Source organism: Ranitomeya imitator, chromosome 3 (assembly GCF_032444005.1).
Source record: "Ranitomeya imitator isolate aRanImi1 chromosome 3, aRanImi1.pri, whole genome shotgun sequence".
NCBI classification, from domain to species: Eukaryota; Metazoa; Chordata; class Amphibia; order Anura; family Dendrobatidae; genus Ranitomeya; species Ranitomeya imitator.
The window spans coordinates 260,161,559-260,180,276 of NC_091284.1; the positions used below are offsets into that span (position 1 = coordinate 260,161,559).

At 40.2% G+C, this 18,718-nt stretch overlaps 1 protein-coding gene across 1 annotated transcript in view; it reads right to left on the reverse strand.

Annotated features, from left to right (window-relative positions):
- LOC138672041 (tetraspanin-18-like) overlaps window positions 1-6,563 on the reverse strand; it is a 160,576-nt gene extending 154,013 nt beyond the window's left edge. Inside the window, exons 1-2 of the mRNA XM_069760120.1 lie at window positions 6,436-6,563; window positions 4,979-5,103 (exon numbers count right to left, since the gene is read on the reverse strand). The gene's annotated coding sequence lies outside the window, so the exon portion shown is untranslated. The remainder of the gene's footprint in view (window positions 1-4,978; window positions 5,104-6,435) is intronic.
- Window positions 6,564-18,718: the final 12,155 nt, after the last annotated feature.

Consider the following 18,718-nt stretch of genomic DNA (forward strand, 5'->3'; position numbering starts at 1 on the left):
TGCTCGGGGGTCCTCCGAGTATTTTTTAGTGCTCAGAGTTTTAGTTTTTCTTGCTGCAGCTGAATGATTTACATCAGAGAAAAGGAGAGGAAAAAAAACTAAAACATACAGCTTCTGAATTTACTCCATTACCAAATAGTGATTATCCCCACAGCCACCCATGCGCAGCCAGGCACAGATGCTCTGGGAAGCAATGTCAATCAGATGTCCCCAATATGCAAATCATGGGGCAAAATGGTGCTCCAAACATTTACCTACGCCAGGGATGCACCAGAGCCCCCTGATTTTCTTCCAAAAAATAGTTATTGTCTCAGACACTGTACCACTAACGAAGCTAAGTCCCCTCTAACACTATACAGCTCATTTAAAATGTATTTTGAGTTTTGGGGTCAGAATACTAACTGTAAAACACTTGTTACTTATTTTTTACCTCATGCTTTAATTTGCCTAGGAAAGTTGAACCTGCAATAACAAGATGGGCCCTAAGATAATGGTGACTGCGGCCCTCTGTAAGCCCAAAGCTGCCATGATACCCTGTTACTTCCTCCCGATCACATTGCGGATGGTACAATGGGTGATTAAACGATTGTGCTATCCATTTGTACCATTTAAATGAGCTTCAAAAGAGCATTTTATTAGTTAAACAGAAGCAATGGAAGCTAGCTCTAGTCGCTGCTGTTATCTGCAGGTGCAGGCTCCATTTTGTACATCCACACCATACATGAGACAGAACTGTACATGACAAGTCGGGATGGGGTTGGGAACAATTGAAGCCTTATATAACACATTTGTCAGCACAGAAAAATATATCCCTGGGCTCTTGCGCAACAGACTCACAGAGGCCCCACTTGAGTTGAATAACAGAAAATGTCTGCCTTAGATATTACAGCAAGTCTGTTGTGTTTCCACAGTAAAATTTTCATGTTTTTTGACAGACTGAAAATCATTACAGCCTTTCCACCAGAAAACTGGTGTAAAAAGTTTTGAAGAGTCACAAAGCTAGAACAAAAAAATGTGAGATTTGGTGTTTTCACACCATTTTTGCCCAGCTCTTAAAAAGTGGGTGCAACTGTGGCAAGACAGGGGCGTGACATTGCATGGGCACCCATGCTCATAAAACTTATGATTAGTTTCGTTCGCCATAAATCTTACTCTAGTCATTAACTGGAGCAAAATTTGTGGCAACTCGCACTGAGAGGACTGATTCACCATTATCTTAATGAATCTGTCATAGACCGAGACTGTCATAATTCTTCAACTTATTTTATTCACACAGTATATTATACATTATTGACTTTAATCGTGTGATTGTCTGCATTTTTTTCAAATAACAATACATTTCCTATCCTGTGTATTAATGGAATTGCAATTAGTAAACATGACTCTGGACAGGATGGTTCCGCCTCCATCCTGGTCAGGTCAAGGTTAATTCGGTCTGCCTCTGTTTGGTTTTGGGGTGACTAATTAATTTTGGCAGTACCTGCATTTAGTGTCAGTGATACTTCCGTATACTGTTAGTGGTTGTTGCTGACCCAGGTGACCTTGCTGTGTATGATTCGGTTTGTCCCCTGACTTCTGCCTCTGTATCCTGTTTTTGTACTACTATGTCTCTCTTTTTTATCTGAACCCCTTGGCTTGTTCCCTTTTACTCTTTGTCTTGCTCCTAGGTACTGCACGTTGGTCAAGCTACTGACTCTCGGCTCTCCTTGACCATATTTACTGTCTCTGCTGTGCTCTGTGTATTCAGTGTCTTTCCCTGCACTCACGTGCAGTGGCTTCGCCCCCTGGTCACATGATCGCTCAGTGCCAGGTCCTGTGCTCACTACACTAGTCTAACTGGTCACTAGAAAAAAAAACCCTATTTAAAATATAAACTTTAATCCCTCAAATACAAAAAATGCCTAAAAATGGGCTACAGACTGATAGAAAAACGATAGTATTTTTGATCTAGCTAGCCAATGGCAGTCAAACTAATACCCACCTCCACTCAAAAAATGGAGTAGATGCAAATGTGAGCTCATTTTTTAGGCATTTTTGTATTTGAGGGATATCTAGACGTTCTATTTAATTTTTTAATATATGCATTAAAGTTTATATTTTAAATAGGGTTTTTTTCTAGTGAGCTGTCTTATGTACCCTTGTTATAAATTCAAATTTGTTAGTAGATATATATACACTGCTCAAAAAAATAAAGGGAACACTAAAATCCCACAACCTATATATCACTGAATGAAATATTCCAGCTGTAAATCTTTATTCATTACAAATGTGTTGAGAACAATAAAACCTAAAAATGATCAACGTAAATCACAACTAATATCCCACGGAGGTCTGGAGTTGGAATGATGCTCAAAATCAAAGTGGAAAATGAAGTTACAGGTTGATCCAAATTCAGTGGAAATGCCTCAAGACAAGGAAATGATGCTCAGTAGTGTGTGTGGCCTCCACGTGCCTGTATGACCTCCCTACAATGCCTGGGCATGCTCGTGATGAGGCAGCAGATGGTCTCCTGAGGGATCTCCTCCCAAACCTGGACTAAAGCATCCACCAACTCCTGGACAGTCTGTGGTGCAACGTGATGTTGTGGATGGTGCGAGACATGATGTCCCAGATGTGTTCAATTGGATTTAGGTCTGGGGAACAGGCGGGCCAGTCCATAGCTTCAATGCCTTCATCTTGCAGGAACTGCTGACACACTCCAGCCACATGGAGTCTGGCATTGTCCTGCATTAGGGGGAACCCAGGGCCAACTGCACCAGCATATGGTCTGACAAGGGGTCTGAGGATCACATCTTGGTACCTAATGGCAATAATAGAAAACATTTTTTCAAACACTATGGCTAGAGGTGCAAGAATAGAATCAGTGAGGGCAACTATAGAACATCCTGGTGGTTTAAACAGCCAATTGTGAATTTTGGGCAACAAATAGAACACCGGAGTGATGGGGTGCGTTTTAAAGAGAAAGTTTTTAAGTTTTTTATCTATAGTACCCTCCTGTTCATGAATATCCAGAAGATTTTTTTATCTTGCGGGCTATTGTATCAAGTGGATTGTAAGTTATGACTTTATAAACTTCAATGTCACTAAGTTGTCTATGGGCCTCTTCCAAGTAATCAGTCCTATCCATGACCACTATAGCCCCACCCTTGTCAGCTGGTTTGATAACCAGAGTGTTATCAGAGGATAACTGTTCTATCTATGGCACAGATATTCAACCACGTATCCTTCACTACTCAGTGCTATCAGGACTCTATAATGTTGTGGATCTCAATTAGTCATACAGAAATATATCACTATTGTATTTCCCTTATATATGTCAAATAGCATGGTCTGCATTCCCACTGGACCCTCTACCATCCACGGAGCACTCACGGATAGAGCTCTTTATCTCCTCTGTTTTGAATTATACTTCACCAGTTCAAATGATCATCAACACTGTATAGCAACTGTTTCTGATATACTTTGCATCTTATGACAAATCATATTTTCTAATGTTCTCTTACTTTATGTATTTATAGTTCACACTTAAGAATTTTCTGATGAAGGTCCTTTGCCGCACCGAAAACGTTTATTCGTTATTTTTGTCTGGATGCATTAATAAAAAGAAGCAAAATAATTTTATGGGTTGGAGACCCTACTTGAGCACCAACAAAAAACTTTTTTCTATTGAGTGCCGTGTTTTCCTTTATTATGGTACCTAATGGCACTCAGGCTACCACTGGCAAGCATATGGAGGGCTGTGCGACCCTCCAAAGAAATGCCACCCCACACCATTACTGACTCACTGCCAAACCGGTCATGCTGAAGAATGTTGCAGGCAGTAGATTGCTCTCTATGGAATCTGTGAAGAGCACAGGGTGCCAGTGGTGAATTTGCCAATCCTGGTGTTCTGTGGCAAATGCCAAGCGTCCTGCACAGTGTTGGGCTGTAAGCACAACCCCCATCTGTGGATGTTACGCACTCAGACCATCCTCATGGATTCAGTTTCTAACTGTTTGTGCAGACACATGAACATTTGTGGCCTGCTGGAGGTCATTTTGCAGGGCTCTGGCAGTGCTCCTCCTGTTCCTCCTTGCACAAAGGCTGAGGTAGCGGTCCTGCTGCTGGGTTGTTGCCCTCCTAAGACCCCCTCCACTACTCCTGGTGTACTGGCCTGTCTCCTGGTTACGCCTCCAGCCTCTGGACACTACGCTGGCAGACACAGCAAACCTTCTTGCCACAGCTCACATTGATGTGCCATCCTGGATGAGCTGCACTACCTGAGTCACTTGTGTGGGTTGTAGAGTCTGTCTCATGCTACCACAGGTGTGAAAGCACAAACAACATTCAAAAGTGACCAAAACATCAGCCAGAAAGCATTGGTACTGAGATGTGGTCTGTGGTCCCCATTTGCAGAACCACTCCTTTATTGAGTGTGTCTTGATAATTGTCAATAATTTCCATCTGTTATCTATTCCAATTGCACAACAGCATTGATTGTCAAGCATTGATTGTCAAACAGTGTTGCTTCCTAAGTGGACAGTTTGATTTACTTGGAGTTATAGTCTGTTGTTTAAGTGTTCCCTTTATTTTTTTGAGCAGTGTATATTGCATCCATTGGAATTGATTGTATATATACAATATGCTCACTGTGAGTTCCCCAATAATCAGCCTAGTAGTGGAAACATCCACGGTCTTTTCCATTATTCATTGCTCAATTGCATAAATGTCTTGATGACAGGGGGCAGCAGAGTGCTATTCGTGACAAAAAGTTAACAGTGAATGGGATATGCGCGACCCCCAACCCCTGCTGTGGATCCTTGATAAACTGTATATGTGCACTTATGCATTATTTGTAGATAGACTACATTCTCTCATTGATATCAATTAATCCTCTGGCTCACCGTTAGTGTTTCTTGCTTTTTATATCATAGGCCCTGGCTTTGAGACATGGAACAGAAAAGATTACAGCATTGCACGGTGTAGTTACACTACTGACCTGTTAAAGAGAAATTACTTGAGGTGCATAGCAGTGATCAACAGTGGATGCTCCTTGCCCCACAGTTCGTTAAAACATTATGCATTTATGCACCTGCCCAACTTTGCCAACCGCTGATGCAGACCCTGATGCCCAAACATATTGAAAAAGAGTTAGACTTGCCATTCAATTTCAACAGAACCAGCAGTATATCTTATAAGTATGGAGGTGCATTTATTCCCTGACAACAGATGTCAAGGATTGGACATGTTGGATGTCAATGTGGCTGATCCTAATTTAACGCACGCGATGCTTTGTTTCCACAGCACATGAGCAGAAGAGTCTGGTCTAGCAGCAATCTAGTTCTTTTTAAATCATACAACCATTTGGCTTGGTATGTGTATGGGAGATTGACATCAGATATAGTAGATATATTGGCAGTACTAGCACATAGCTCTGCCCCTGCATCTATAAGGTGAATACTAACTCTGTATTAATACACATTGCTCTGAGAGTTACGATAACATAATGTCTACTTTTGGCTCTGCAGAAATAAGAATCAGTACGAAACGTGATATAAATAAAGTCCAGAATTCCACAGACTACTGTCGTTAATTGGATTAGAAAAAACACAGAATTCCTAGTAAATAAATACACTATTTATTTTAAAATTGTAGCAACAATCCTGCTGTAAGCAAAATATGTTTACTTGGGAAGCAAATCATCTCTCAATGTCTAAGCAATTCTGAATTTGACAACTGGTTTTAAAATTAATATGCATAGGGAAAACAAAGTAAATTGGTTAAGGACACTGTCCATGTGCTTTAGACTGTGTTAACACTTTGTAATTGTATTGTGGTTTTTGAAGAGATTTTAAAAAATCCTCAACTAAAATAAACCCACAACCGCGACATACTCCACCTATAAATTACCATTGTGAGAAAACACTTAGTGTAATTCAACATCTCAAAATATCTTCAAGTTTTCATTTATGTTATCAAGGTAAAATTTAAATAAGCTACATTGTCGCTGTGCTTCAGTGGAATCCTATGCTGAGTAATGTTCTGAAGATGATGTTTTTTCATCAAGGAAAGAGTGATGATTACTATATGAGGTATTCAATTTCTATCCTGTTTGTCATCAATAATAATGTACATCAACACAAACTTTTCAGCAACAATTTCTTAGAGTAGAACACAAACATGTAAATTGCAAGACAATCTACATAACCTTTCACCTCTAATCTGGAGGATAAAAGCGCACAGAAATACACCACCGACCACTTTATAGGAGCATACTGTGTGGCTGTCATACAACAGACTTTCAAAAGTGACAGGTTTTGATGTGTATCAACGCAACCATTGCAGAATTTATAAAATCCTACGTTGTTCTAATAACTATACTACTGGTATGCCTAAATCAGTTTTTATATATAGGATCTTCTTCAGGGCACATGATATTACATTATTCTAACTTACCTGGATCCTCTGATTGTGTTCAGATTTCCCAAACTGTTGTAAATACTACAGATTGTGGATGAAGGACACTTGTCTTAGTAAGGTTGATAGAACTTCTACTCTTTAGGATAGACAGCTAGTGTCCTCACAGTTTCTTGTGTATATCTAGCGAAAACTTGGTGTCAAGGTAACCATCATCAAAGACTGGAAGATGTTAGTGATCTCATGAATAGCAACCATCCAATTATTCAGGAACAAGATCTAGCTTTTACAGATATTAATGGGATTCTGTAAAACAGCTGTAAGTCTGGTGTTTGGAGAGGTTCACAATGCAAGACTTCATTAAATAATAAAATGCTTGAACACAAGTAGAATCTGACCTCATTGTGACAGGTTGTGTTTTAATTAGTCGTACTGTCCTTCACAGCTTGACTCTGGCATAAAAGGTGTCCTCATTGTAGCAATGAAGCCCTGATCAATATATAATGATCTTCTATTTAAATATTTATGTTCACAATTTGTGGATAACATAATTACAATGGTGTTCTAAAAATAGAAATCATGCCACAATTTGTGACAATGAAAAATACATTTGGAACGATACTTTAAGCCTCATCACAAGATAACGATGACTAGACATAATCAAAAGCTAGGAATATAAGAAATAATAGCAAAAGAATGGAATGCATAAAGATTGTTTCCAAATGACAAAAGAGTAAGTTAGGATACGTAATAATAAAAATGATAAAGGATTTAGGCTTATTGCTAAATATAACTGTCTATATATATACAGTACTGTGCAAACGTTTTAGACAAGTATGAACAAAATTCTGTAGAGTAAAGATGCCTTCAAAAGTAGAAGTGGTACTAACTGATCAATTAGCAAAATGCAAAGCGAATGAACAAAAAGAGAAATGAAATCAAATAAGTATTTGGTGTGACCACAATTTGCCTTCTGAACAGCATCAATTGTTTTAAAGGGATTCTGTCTGTATAGTGATGATGCAAATTAAGTCCCACCGCTCCGTGCTTCATGGCGGGGTCAGTCACTTAAATTCACTTTCCCGCCTGCTTGTTTTCCCTCAATCTCCACTCCCCTCTTTTTTGATTGACCGCTCTGGCTTCATAAAGCCAGAGAAGGGTGGAGATAGATGGAAAATAAGCAGGTGGGAAGGTGTATTTAAATGATTGGCCTCTCGGTGAAGCACTGAGCGCCTGTACTTGGTTGGAACAAACATCCTGTTCTGACAGAGTCCCTTTAAGTACACTTGCACAAAGTCAGGGATTTGTATGAATATAACTAGGTATATGAGTAGCCACTTATACTAAAGAGGTGAGGATTATCATCATTTTCATAAGTAGGACTGATAAGTTGAAATTTGAAATATTTGGCTGTAAAATAAGGCAGTTTGTTCTCCGAATGGCTAGACAGTGGTATGATAATGAATATCTGCAGGCAACAGTGAGACATGGTGGAGGTTCATATGCAAGCTTGAGGCTGAAGATTTAATAAGGATTAATAGTGAAATCTATGCTGAGATATACAGGCAGGTCGTGCAATAACATCAGGGAGGAGTCTAAATGGCTCCAATTTTTTTCTGCAGGCAGGACAACAACATCAGGCATTTAGCCAATTTAAACATTAATAACTATCTTTAGCCTAAAGAATAACTGAATGATGGTATTTCAACTTAAATATGAAAATGATTATCTTCTGTATGGTAAAGCTAGTTAATCATACACCTGACTATAAATCTATAAAATCCCAGAATCTGTTTGTAACGGGTGTTCACACCAAATATTGATTTTTTTTTTGAAGATTTCTCTTTTATCCCTTCACAATAGCGATATCAGATGATGAATGCCATGAGGAAAAAGCTTTTTCATCATGGCATCCGGCATCTGATATCGTTATTGTGACCTCCTGATGAACCGTTACAGCGGGGAAACGCGTTGGGGCGTATCCTACACACGATAAGTGAACTTCACTAGGGCATTTTGGTGTTTTTGTTACTACATGAACTACATCTGGACTATGGATTGGACAGTAACTATTAATATGCCATTGGTGATATTGATGCGACACTAATCAGTGTGTGGGATGACAATCTAACATTGTTTTCATCTATATCTTTTTTTGGTCTACAACATACCTGCAAGCCTTGTATATTATATTGTCTCCTGCTTTTTTCATCTGTTCCCTATATTATTATTATTTTCCCACCTTTATTGGTAGGATGAGTTAGGGGAGTGAGGGATAGTCCTCGGTGAGTGGGGGCGCCAAATTCGTTATTAGGGTGCCAACCTAACATAGTTATTAAGGTTGAAGGAAGACTTAAAGTCCATCTAGTTCAACCCATTGCCTAACCTAACATGCCCTAACATGTTGATCCAGAGAAGGCAAAAAAAAAACCCATGTGGCAAAGAGTAAGCTCCACATTGGGGAAAAAAATTCCTTCCCGACTCCACATACGGCAATCAGACTAGTTCCCTGGATCAACGCCCTATCAAGGAATCTAGTATATATACCCTGTAACATTATACTTTTCAAGAAAGGTATCCAATCCCCTCTTAAATGTAAGTAATTAATCACTCATTACAACATCATACAGCAGAGTTCCATAGTCTCACTGCTCTTACAGTAAAGAACCCTTGTCTGTTATTATGCCTAAACCTTCTTTCCTCCAGACATAGAGGATGCCCCCTTGTCCCTGTCTCAGGTCTATGATTAAAAAAAATCATCAGAAAGGTCTTTGTACTGTCTCCTCATATATTTATACATTAACATAAGATCACCCCTTAGTCTTCGTTTTTCCAAACTAAATAGCCCCAAGTGTAATAACCTATCTTGGTATTGCAGACCCCCCAGTCCTCTAATAACCTTGGTCGCTCTTCTCTGCACCCGCTCTAGTTCAGCTATGTCTTTCTTATACACCGGAGACCAGAAATGTGCACAGTATTCTAAGTGTGGTCGAACTAGTGACTTGTATAGAGGTAAAATTATGTTCTCCTCATGAGCATCTATGCCTCTTTTAATGCATCCCATTATTTTATTTGCCTTTGTAGCAGCTGCCTGACATTGGCCACTGAACATGAGTTTGCATGTTTTTGTCCCAGAAGGCGGGAGCCATACTGGGAAGGACTTTTTATGGACTTTTTGTTTTCATTTAAGCCAGAAAGTGTGTTTTCTGTTACCATTTTGGGCATATTGGTTTATGAAGCAATAAACCACCCAGAGACTTTTACCAAATGTGTTCCTGTGTCTACGTCGTGGAGCAGCTAACTGAGCCAACCTTCCATAAGTGGAGTTTTGAATGCCAATGGGCAATGCTCCGGGAACACGAGTAGCAGCATTGGACAATCCACATGTCCTACGTAAAGGCGGCTATAAGCCAGGAGATGACAGACAAGATGGAGGACCTGATTAAGAATTTGGTGAACGAGCAGCAACAGCAACAGCTGGCACAGTAAGAGACAAGCAAGCTGCTTATCCAGTAGATGCAACAGCAACAGAAGCACCAACATGACCAGTGTCGACAACAGCAGCAGATCGAATTGCCGAGGTGGTTCATGGGAGACTGGAAGCCCACTCCACAGGTCCAGGTGCAGGTGACGACACATATGTCCTGAAGGCGGTAAGAAGAGCAATGTAGAAAATAACCCCAGGTGATGATGAAGAGGTATTTCTAACTGTTGTTGAGCAGGTAGTGGAGCAGGAGAGATTGCCACGGGACCTGTGGGCGGTGGTGCTGGCCCTCTATTTAACCCCTTGAGCCCCAGAAGGCTTATTATGACCTGGCCTCACAAGATGCTAGGGAATACGCCAAAAAATAAGCTAAATATAAAATTATTTAAAACACGTTAAACGTCAAAAAGTACAAAAAAAAATCAAAATTACAGATTTGTGTTTTTTCAGTCACCACAGTTCCCTCCCAAGATGCAAAAAAGATTAATATGGCATATGTACCCCAAAAGGGTGTCAATAAAAATGTCAGCATGCAAAAAATAAGCTATGACACAACTCCATTGATGGAAAAATTTTTGTAATCATACTGACATGGAGAATTGGTTGTCAGGTAATTTTTGCTTCATCATAAAAATAAAACCTGAAAAACAATGGCAGAATTGCAGTTTTTTCACAATTCCCCCCATTCATAATTTTTTCTTATTTTATGTCATTAAAAACTCCCACTCATCCTGCAAAATCAAACACTCATACAGCTATATCGATAGAAAAATAAAAAAAGATATGGCTCTTGTAAGGAGAGGAAAAAACAAACAATAAAAATTAAAAAGGTCCCAGAGGGATAAGAACACTAGTCTAAAACACAACTGCATTTATTTTATTTTTTTTTAACCAAAGAGTGAACAAAAATGTAAAATTTAAAAGAAAAAATAGGCTGCCATTCCAATTTTACCCCAAATTTCTTGAAAGCTTAAACATTGAAAAGGTTTTTTTTTATACTTTTCTAGCATTTTAATTGCCTGCATATAATATTCCAGGACACAGTCCCTCAACGATTGCTCAAAAGATCACTAGAAGTGGGTAGCTAGGGAGGCAAGAGGAAATGTATAGAGGGGAGTACAGATTCAATAGAATGTTGTAGGCTTTCTAAAGTTTAGTTACTCTTTCAGTTAAATGTTCCTCAACATGGCATCGTTAAAAAATAATTAATTTTACAAATAAAGCCCTCAAATGGCTATGTTAACAGAAAAAAAATGTATAGCTCTTGGAATGCAAAGATAATAAAAAGTTTTTTGTTACTACAGCCTATTATAAACTGTTCATTCAGGGGTTAATCTCTAAGGAATATAAGTCATAAAAACTTCTCTATGGGAAAACACATACATGTGTGCCATAACCACTTTTCAATTCTAGACATAATCACATTTTATTTTGAACTAGTAAAACACAAACAAAAAAACATCACAAAGAAGACATTTTCAATCTTCACTTAAACATTGAACTCAGTGAATTACCTCTCACGGTTTTAAATATGTAATTTATTTTAATGTCACTTTAATATTGGAACCAGAAGATAACAAGTATTTGAAATGATGTTGTTAGTAGCATAAAGTACTACAATTGATGTGTTTGATTACCCAATGCCTGAAATTGCTTTACCAATTGCATTGTAAATACAATTGAGTTTTTTTTATATCTTCATATTTTAAGATTGCTTGTACTAGGAAGCCCTAATGATAGCATTTATTTTCAATGTTTGTACCTTTTTATGATGGTTATTTACTATAGTTATTATTATTTGACAAAGAACCTTCAATATTGAGGAATAACCATATTCCTGTCTAAATTTCACTTTAAATGTCCATTGATCTCAAGCTTAAAAAACTGTGAAATTTTATGGGAATTCAACTAAAGATTGCCCTAGTTTTGCTAATTAACATTCTATGTTTTATGTTACATTGAAGCAACACTTAATTGTATCTAGTATCTCTATATTACTGAAACAAAGTTCAACAGATTAATATATTTTCAATTGGTCAGCAATTAAAATTGGCCACTTTTTGTCCACTGTCTTTATGAAAACCTATAGGTCCATGATTTTTTATGGATCTGGAAAAGATTGTTCAGGTTATAGTGATCGTAATTCTATGTGAGTTTTGGAGAAGTGGTCAAGAAAAAAGTACGGTAGGTTGGCAATGACAGCCCTTCTTCTCAGATGTTGTACATCTTGTCTAAAGGGATGTTTAAAGCGCCATGGAACAAATGGCATTATAACAATAAATAACAATAAATAATAATAAAAAATGTGAGATTTAATGCTGCTTTAGTTACTAATACACCTATCAAGTATAATATTGGTTCTACATTCTTGGAGTAAAAAACATATACCGTATTTTTTGGACTACAAGACGCACTTTTTCCCCAAAAAAAAGGGGGGAAATTGGGGGTGCGTCTAATAGTTGCAATGCAGGCTTACCATGGCGGCAGAGGTGCGGGGATGAGGAGGCGCAGTAAGCGGGGTCCCTTTCTCCGGTGAGGTGATGCAGCAGCTCGGTAAGCAGCAGAGCCGGGTGAATCCTGTTGTTATCGGTGGGGGCGGCCATCTTCCTGAAGCCGCGCGTGCGCAGATGAAGCACTCTGCTTCCCGGGGCTTCAGGAAAATGGCTGCTGCGATCTCCATCTGCGCACGCGCGGCCTCCCGCGGCCATTTTCCTGAAGCCCCGGGAAGCAGAGCGCTTCATCTGCGCACGCGCGGCTTCAGGAAGATGGCCGCCCCCACCGATAACAACAGGATTCACCCGGCTCTGCTGCTTACCGGGCTGCTGCATCACCTCACCGGGGAAAGGGACCCCTCTCACAGCACCTCCTCAGCCCGGGACCCCTCTCATAGCACCTCCTCAGCCCAGCACCTCCTCAGCCTAGCACCTCTGCTGGTAATCACTGCTGCAACCCTCCCATGGACACCAGGCCGTGGCATCGCCCACCTAAGCAGGAAGGGACCCTGCTCAGGTGCACGCCACATGGCATCACCCCACCTCTGCTGACACCATACCTCCTGTAACCCTGCTCTGCCACCGCCATCCCTCAGGTAAGATACTGTACATTCGGACAATAAGACGGACGCCCATCTTATAAAAAATCTTTTTTTCTGCAATTTTCACCCCAAATTTGGGGTGCGTCTTATGGTCCGGTGCGTCTTATAGTCCGAAAAATACAGTAGATAAACGACGTGGTAAATATCTGTTCATGTCAGCTATATTAACTTCTATTGATACTGAGAAGGAGACAGAAAATCAATGATTTATTTTTCCTTTTTTTATTGCATCTGAAATTAAAAATAAGCATCTTTACAGTTAGTTTTCATTAAAAACCATTTTACTATGTTTTTGTGAAGATTTTTGCTTTGTTTTACAACTTTTTTAACAGTGGTAAGGAAAAGTTGACATGTTATCCATGAGGAGAGAGGCCATCATCAGTCCAACATGTTTATTAAGTTTTAAGTATTAAAACTTTATTATTATTATTATTATTATTATTATTATTATACTGTACAATTAAAGATTTACATTTTTGTTGCTAGCACAAATCAGGTTAAGACTGGCGTGTGAAATTCCAGTTTTAGTAAATCTCTTCTAAGCTATGTTGTTATGTTCTGCATTGGTTTCCCAATTCGTCAAAGTTTTCTTTTCTCAATATTTTGCTGGTGTATGGCAACATCATTTTATTGCAAAACTGCTTGGCATGACCTTATACAAGCTTGAACTGAATATTCCAAATGAGGATGCAATAACGTTATGTAAAGTGATGTCCCACAGTTTTTGGTATATCCAGCTGGTATAGTGTGCAGTCACAGGTTTTATTCCTCCAGACGATGGATATCACGACCAAAAGCTCATGGATACCCTTCCAGATAACAATCCATCTCCGAAACTCCATAGTCCATCTATCCATCCCAACTCAGATCTTCTCACCTCAAAGTCACTCTAAAAACTGCCTGATTCAAAACTATGTGCCTTTTTTCACCCTCCCCCTAAAACATTTTCTTTAGCTCACAGAACAGAGCATATTCCATCACCTGAGGCAGATATGAGTCCCCCTGTGGTGACGGATCCCCTGGGTCTACTATCTCCATCCACACAATGGGCCTAGGCTGGTAGAACAATGGATTGATAGAATGATTGCTTTACATTTACCTTTAGGCTATGTGCACAGGTTCAGGTTTTTTTCGCGTTTTTGTCGCGGTAAAAACACTATAAAAACTCATTAAAAATGCATACATTATGCATCCTATTATTTAGAATGCATTCTGCATGTTTTGTGTACATGATGCGTTTTTTTTTTCCGTGAAAAAAATGCATCGCGGTAAAAAAAAAGCAGCATGTTCATTAATTTGGCGGATTTTCTGCATTTTTCCCGCTATTCTATGCATTTGGGAAAAATGCACAAAAAAACGCACAAAAAACGTACCAAAAACGCGTCAAAAACGCATGAAAAATGCAAAAAAAACGCATGCGGATTTCTGTCAGAAATGTCCGGTTTTTGTCAGGAAAATTTCTGCAAGAAATCCTGACGTGTGCACATACCCTTAAGGTACCTTCACACATAACGATATCGTTAACGATATCGTTGCTTTTTGTGACGTAGCAACGATATCGTTAAGGCAATCGTTATGTGTGACAGCGACCAACGATCGGGCCCCTGCTGGGAGATCGTTGGTCGCTGAGGAAAGTTCAGAACTTTATTTCGTCGCTGGACTTCCCGCTGACATCGCTGGATCGGCGTGTGTGACTCCGATCCAGCGATGTCTTCTCTGGTAACCAGGGTAAACATCGGGTTTCTAAGCGCAGGGCCGCGCTTAGTAACCCGATGTTTACCCTGGTTACCAGCGTAAACGTTAAAAAAACAAACATTACATACTTACCTTCAGCTGTCTATTTCCGGCGCTGTGCTTCTCTGCACTCCTCCTGCATCCTGTGTCAGCTCCGGCCAGCCGGAAAGCACAGCGGTGACGTCACCGCTCTGCTTTCCGGCTGACCGGCGCTGACAGTGCAGAGGAAAGCAGAGCGCCGGAGGACAGACAGCTGAAGGTAAGTATGTAGTGTTCGTTTTCTTAACGTTTACGCTGGTAACCATGCTAAACATCGGGTTACTAAGCGCGGCCCTGCGCTTAGTAACCCGATGTTTACCCTGGTTACCGGGGACCTCGGGATCGTTGGTCGCTGGAGAGCGGTCTGTGTGACAGCTCTCCAGCGACCAAACAGCAACGCTGCAGCGATCGACATCGTTGTCGGTATCGCTACAGTGTCGCTGAGTGTGAAGGTACCTTTAGGCTACTTTCACACATCAGGTTTTTTGTTTCATGCACAATCCGGCAAGTTTTTAAAAAAACTGATTTGTTTGTTTTTTACGCCGGATCCGGGTTTTTTTTTGTCATAAAGTTGCATTAGCGCCGGATTGCGCCTGATTGCCAGACGTTTCATCTGTTTTTTTCCGGATCCGTCCAAATAGTCATTTCTGGCGGACGGAGAAAACATCCAGAGGAACTTTTTTTGTTTGGCGAAAAAAGCTCTCTCTCTCTCTCTCCTTAGCTGTACATAAGATCTGGCCTGCTCCTCTTCTTCTATTTACTGTCAGTGTATGTAAACATTTTACTATTATTATTTATTTATTTAGCACAATTAATCCTATGGTGTTGTACATGAGAAGGGGTTACATCAAAATACAAATATCGATGTGATAGAGAAGATTTACACTGGCGCTTCTCACCCGAGAAGCAGAGCGAGAAAAAGCTCAGAAGCGGCTGATGTTTTAAAACAGGTTCTGTCTTGTTACCTGTAAATGGTAAGAAGTGGAAATAAATATTCTAAAAACACCGAGCTAAACTGAGTTGAAATAAGGCTGTGGTATGTGTAAAAAATATAGATATTGTACACAGGATTGTAGCAAACAAGGCTGTAAGGTACTCACTCGTACTGATGATGGTGCTCTGTCCGTGTATAACCAGGGAAACAGATTGAATGGCTCAGTGAGCAAGTAGAGTAGCTAAAAAGGTATGTGAGAAATAGGAGTTAGGACCTTGAACTGACACTTGGCTGGGTTAAAGGTGTACTTACTTTTAATGATAAAAAGAGATGCTCAGTCTCTGTACGGAGATTTCAATGGCTTAGAACATCTGCCACTTAGTACTGCTGTAAGTAATGGGATCAATATCCAGTGATCTGTATGTTGTATTTTTACAAAAATATCAAAGAAATAATACTTACTAGGCTAGTTGCTAACAAAGATAGAATTCTGATGGAGCGGTTTGCCCTTGGGGAATCAGTTGTCCAGAATTACTGTGTGGAGTCAAATGTAGAGATAATAAGTAATGCTCACTACACTGTATGCATAGACGAATATGTCAGTCACCTGGCTATTTAGGGTAAGTGGACTTGACCCATATTGTGAGACAAACAATAGGTATAATCTAACAGAATGTGGGTGGTGCTGAGAATTAAATATCACACCCCGGCGTACAAGGTGGTGATGATAAAGTTAATTTGTAGGTACTGACAGTTACTTACTTGTATAGGCATTGGTGGTGCAGCGCACTTGCATGCAGCATGGAGGGAATTTGAGCTGGTTATCTCACAGTATTAAGGTACCGTCACACTTAGCGACGCTGCAGCGATACCGACAACGATCCGGATCGCTGCAGCGTCGCTGTTTGGTCGCTGGAGAGCTGTCACACAGACCGCTCTCCAGCGACCAACGATGCCGGTAACCAGGGTAAACATCGGGTAACTAAGCGCAGGGCCGCGCTTAGTAACCCGATGTTTACCATCCTAAAAGTAAAAAAAACAAACACTACATACTTACCTACAGCCGTCTGTCCTCCAGCGCTGCGCTCTGCTTCTCTGCTCTCCTCCTGTACTGTCTGTGTGAGCACAGCGGCCGGAAAGCAGAGCGGTGACGTCACCGCTCTGCTTTCCGGCTGACCGGCGCTCACAGCCAGTACAGGAGGAGAGCAGAGAAGCAGAGCGCAGCGCTGGAGGACAGACGGCTGTAGGTAAGTATGTAGTGTTTGTTTTTTTTTACTTTTAGGATGGTAACCAGGGTAAACATCGGGTTACTAAGCGCGGCCCTGCGCTTAGTTACCTGATGTTTACCCTGGTTACCAGTGAAGACATGCTGAATCGGTGTCACACACGCCGATTCAGCGATGTCTACGGGGAGTCCAGCGACCAAATAAAGTTCTGGACTTTCTTCCCCGACCAGCGACAGCACAGCAGGGGCCTGATCGCTGCTGCCTGTCACACTGGACGATATCGCTAGCGAGGACGCTGCAACGTCACGGATCGCTAGCGATATCGTCTAGTGTGACGGTACCTTAAGGTGCCTGCGATGTGCACAGAAAGTGCTGCAAGGGTAATGCCTAATAGGGCAGTGCTGCTTAATTGTCCGCACATGGGTGCAGGACAGCCGACATTTACCTCGCGCGCTCCGGCTGGTAGCGACGCTGAGGATGCGGTGGGGTTTGATAGGGGCGAAGCTGGTTGTGACGTCACAGAGCTGCTGGGACGGGTGCACAGAGAGAACACTACCGACGCGTTTCAAGGGGATTCTCCCCTCTTCATCAGGGCTGTGCCTCTAGTCAGTGGCCCATCCTTTTATGATTGCTTGCCTCCCTAATTAGCCAATCACAGTGTACACACCTATAATTGATAGGGAATCTTTGATGTCTTCCTAATATAGATAAGTGATCAGCGCTGTGCAGGATAAAATGGTGATTCACACAAAGGGGAACCGCATTTTGACACACACTTGTGTGTATTTCTAATTCCTCACTGGCCATACATGAAAAATATATATGTGTGTCTGCAATATTTCTAAAATGACTACCTTAAAATATAACTTTTATTTACGTCCTTTTAAAATGCAGTTTTGAATAAAAAAAGGGAATTATTTAAAATATATATTAAAAATAAATATAGATAAAAATATATGTGAGTAAAAAAATCATTTAAATGTATACTTAATTGCCAGCTAGGGTTAAAAACATTAAATGTTATGATATCTGTATATCTTATTATTTTTATCATTATTAGGCGTATGTTAAGAATAGTAAAAGTAAGAGTAGATGGAAAAAGAAGGAAGGGATTATGGGGAAGGAGACAGTAGGTCGGGGGTTGCAGTACCTCCGATGGTGTTATCATCAACATTAACAAAAAATAAACACTTGAAATAGATCACTCTGTTTGTAATGACTCTATATAATATGAGTTTCACTTTTTGTATTGAAGAACTGAAATAAATAAACTTTTTGATGATATTCTAATTTTGTGAGAAGCACCTGTATATTGGCCAAGCAATAACTGAGCTGATTCCTTTAGAACTCTTGGATGCAGACCATGTGGCCAGTAACCTTGTCCACATAGATTTTATTTAGCTTTACTTGTACTATAGCCACATTTTACCAGCTAATATATTAAAAGACATATTAAAACCACTGTTATCTAGTACATCCGCCATGCTCTTTTCTTTTGTGCCTACAGAGCTAAAGAACCCATTTAGTAACTTACCTTCTCAGGATCGTAAGTGACCAACTTGACATTATCATTGCTTAGAGGTCCACCAATTTCTTTGACTACCTGACATTTATTTTGTCATTTAGCTAATTTTATTACTTTTTACAGATTCTTTTCAGCCCTTCATAGTTGTAAATGCTAGGGATGACCCCTCAAATAGAGTGGTACTGAAAGTCGCAGACATGTAACTCAGGGACTGGAAACCATAGGCATCTTGAAAACTGTGGACGGAAACTGTTAACAAACAAAATAAAAGTTGCACAGGTATGAG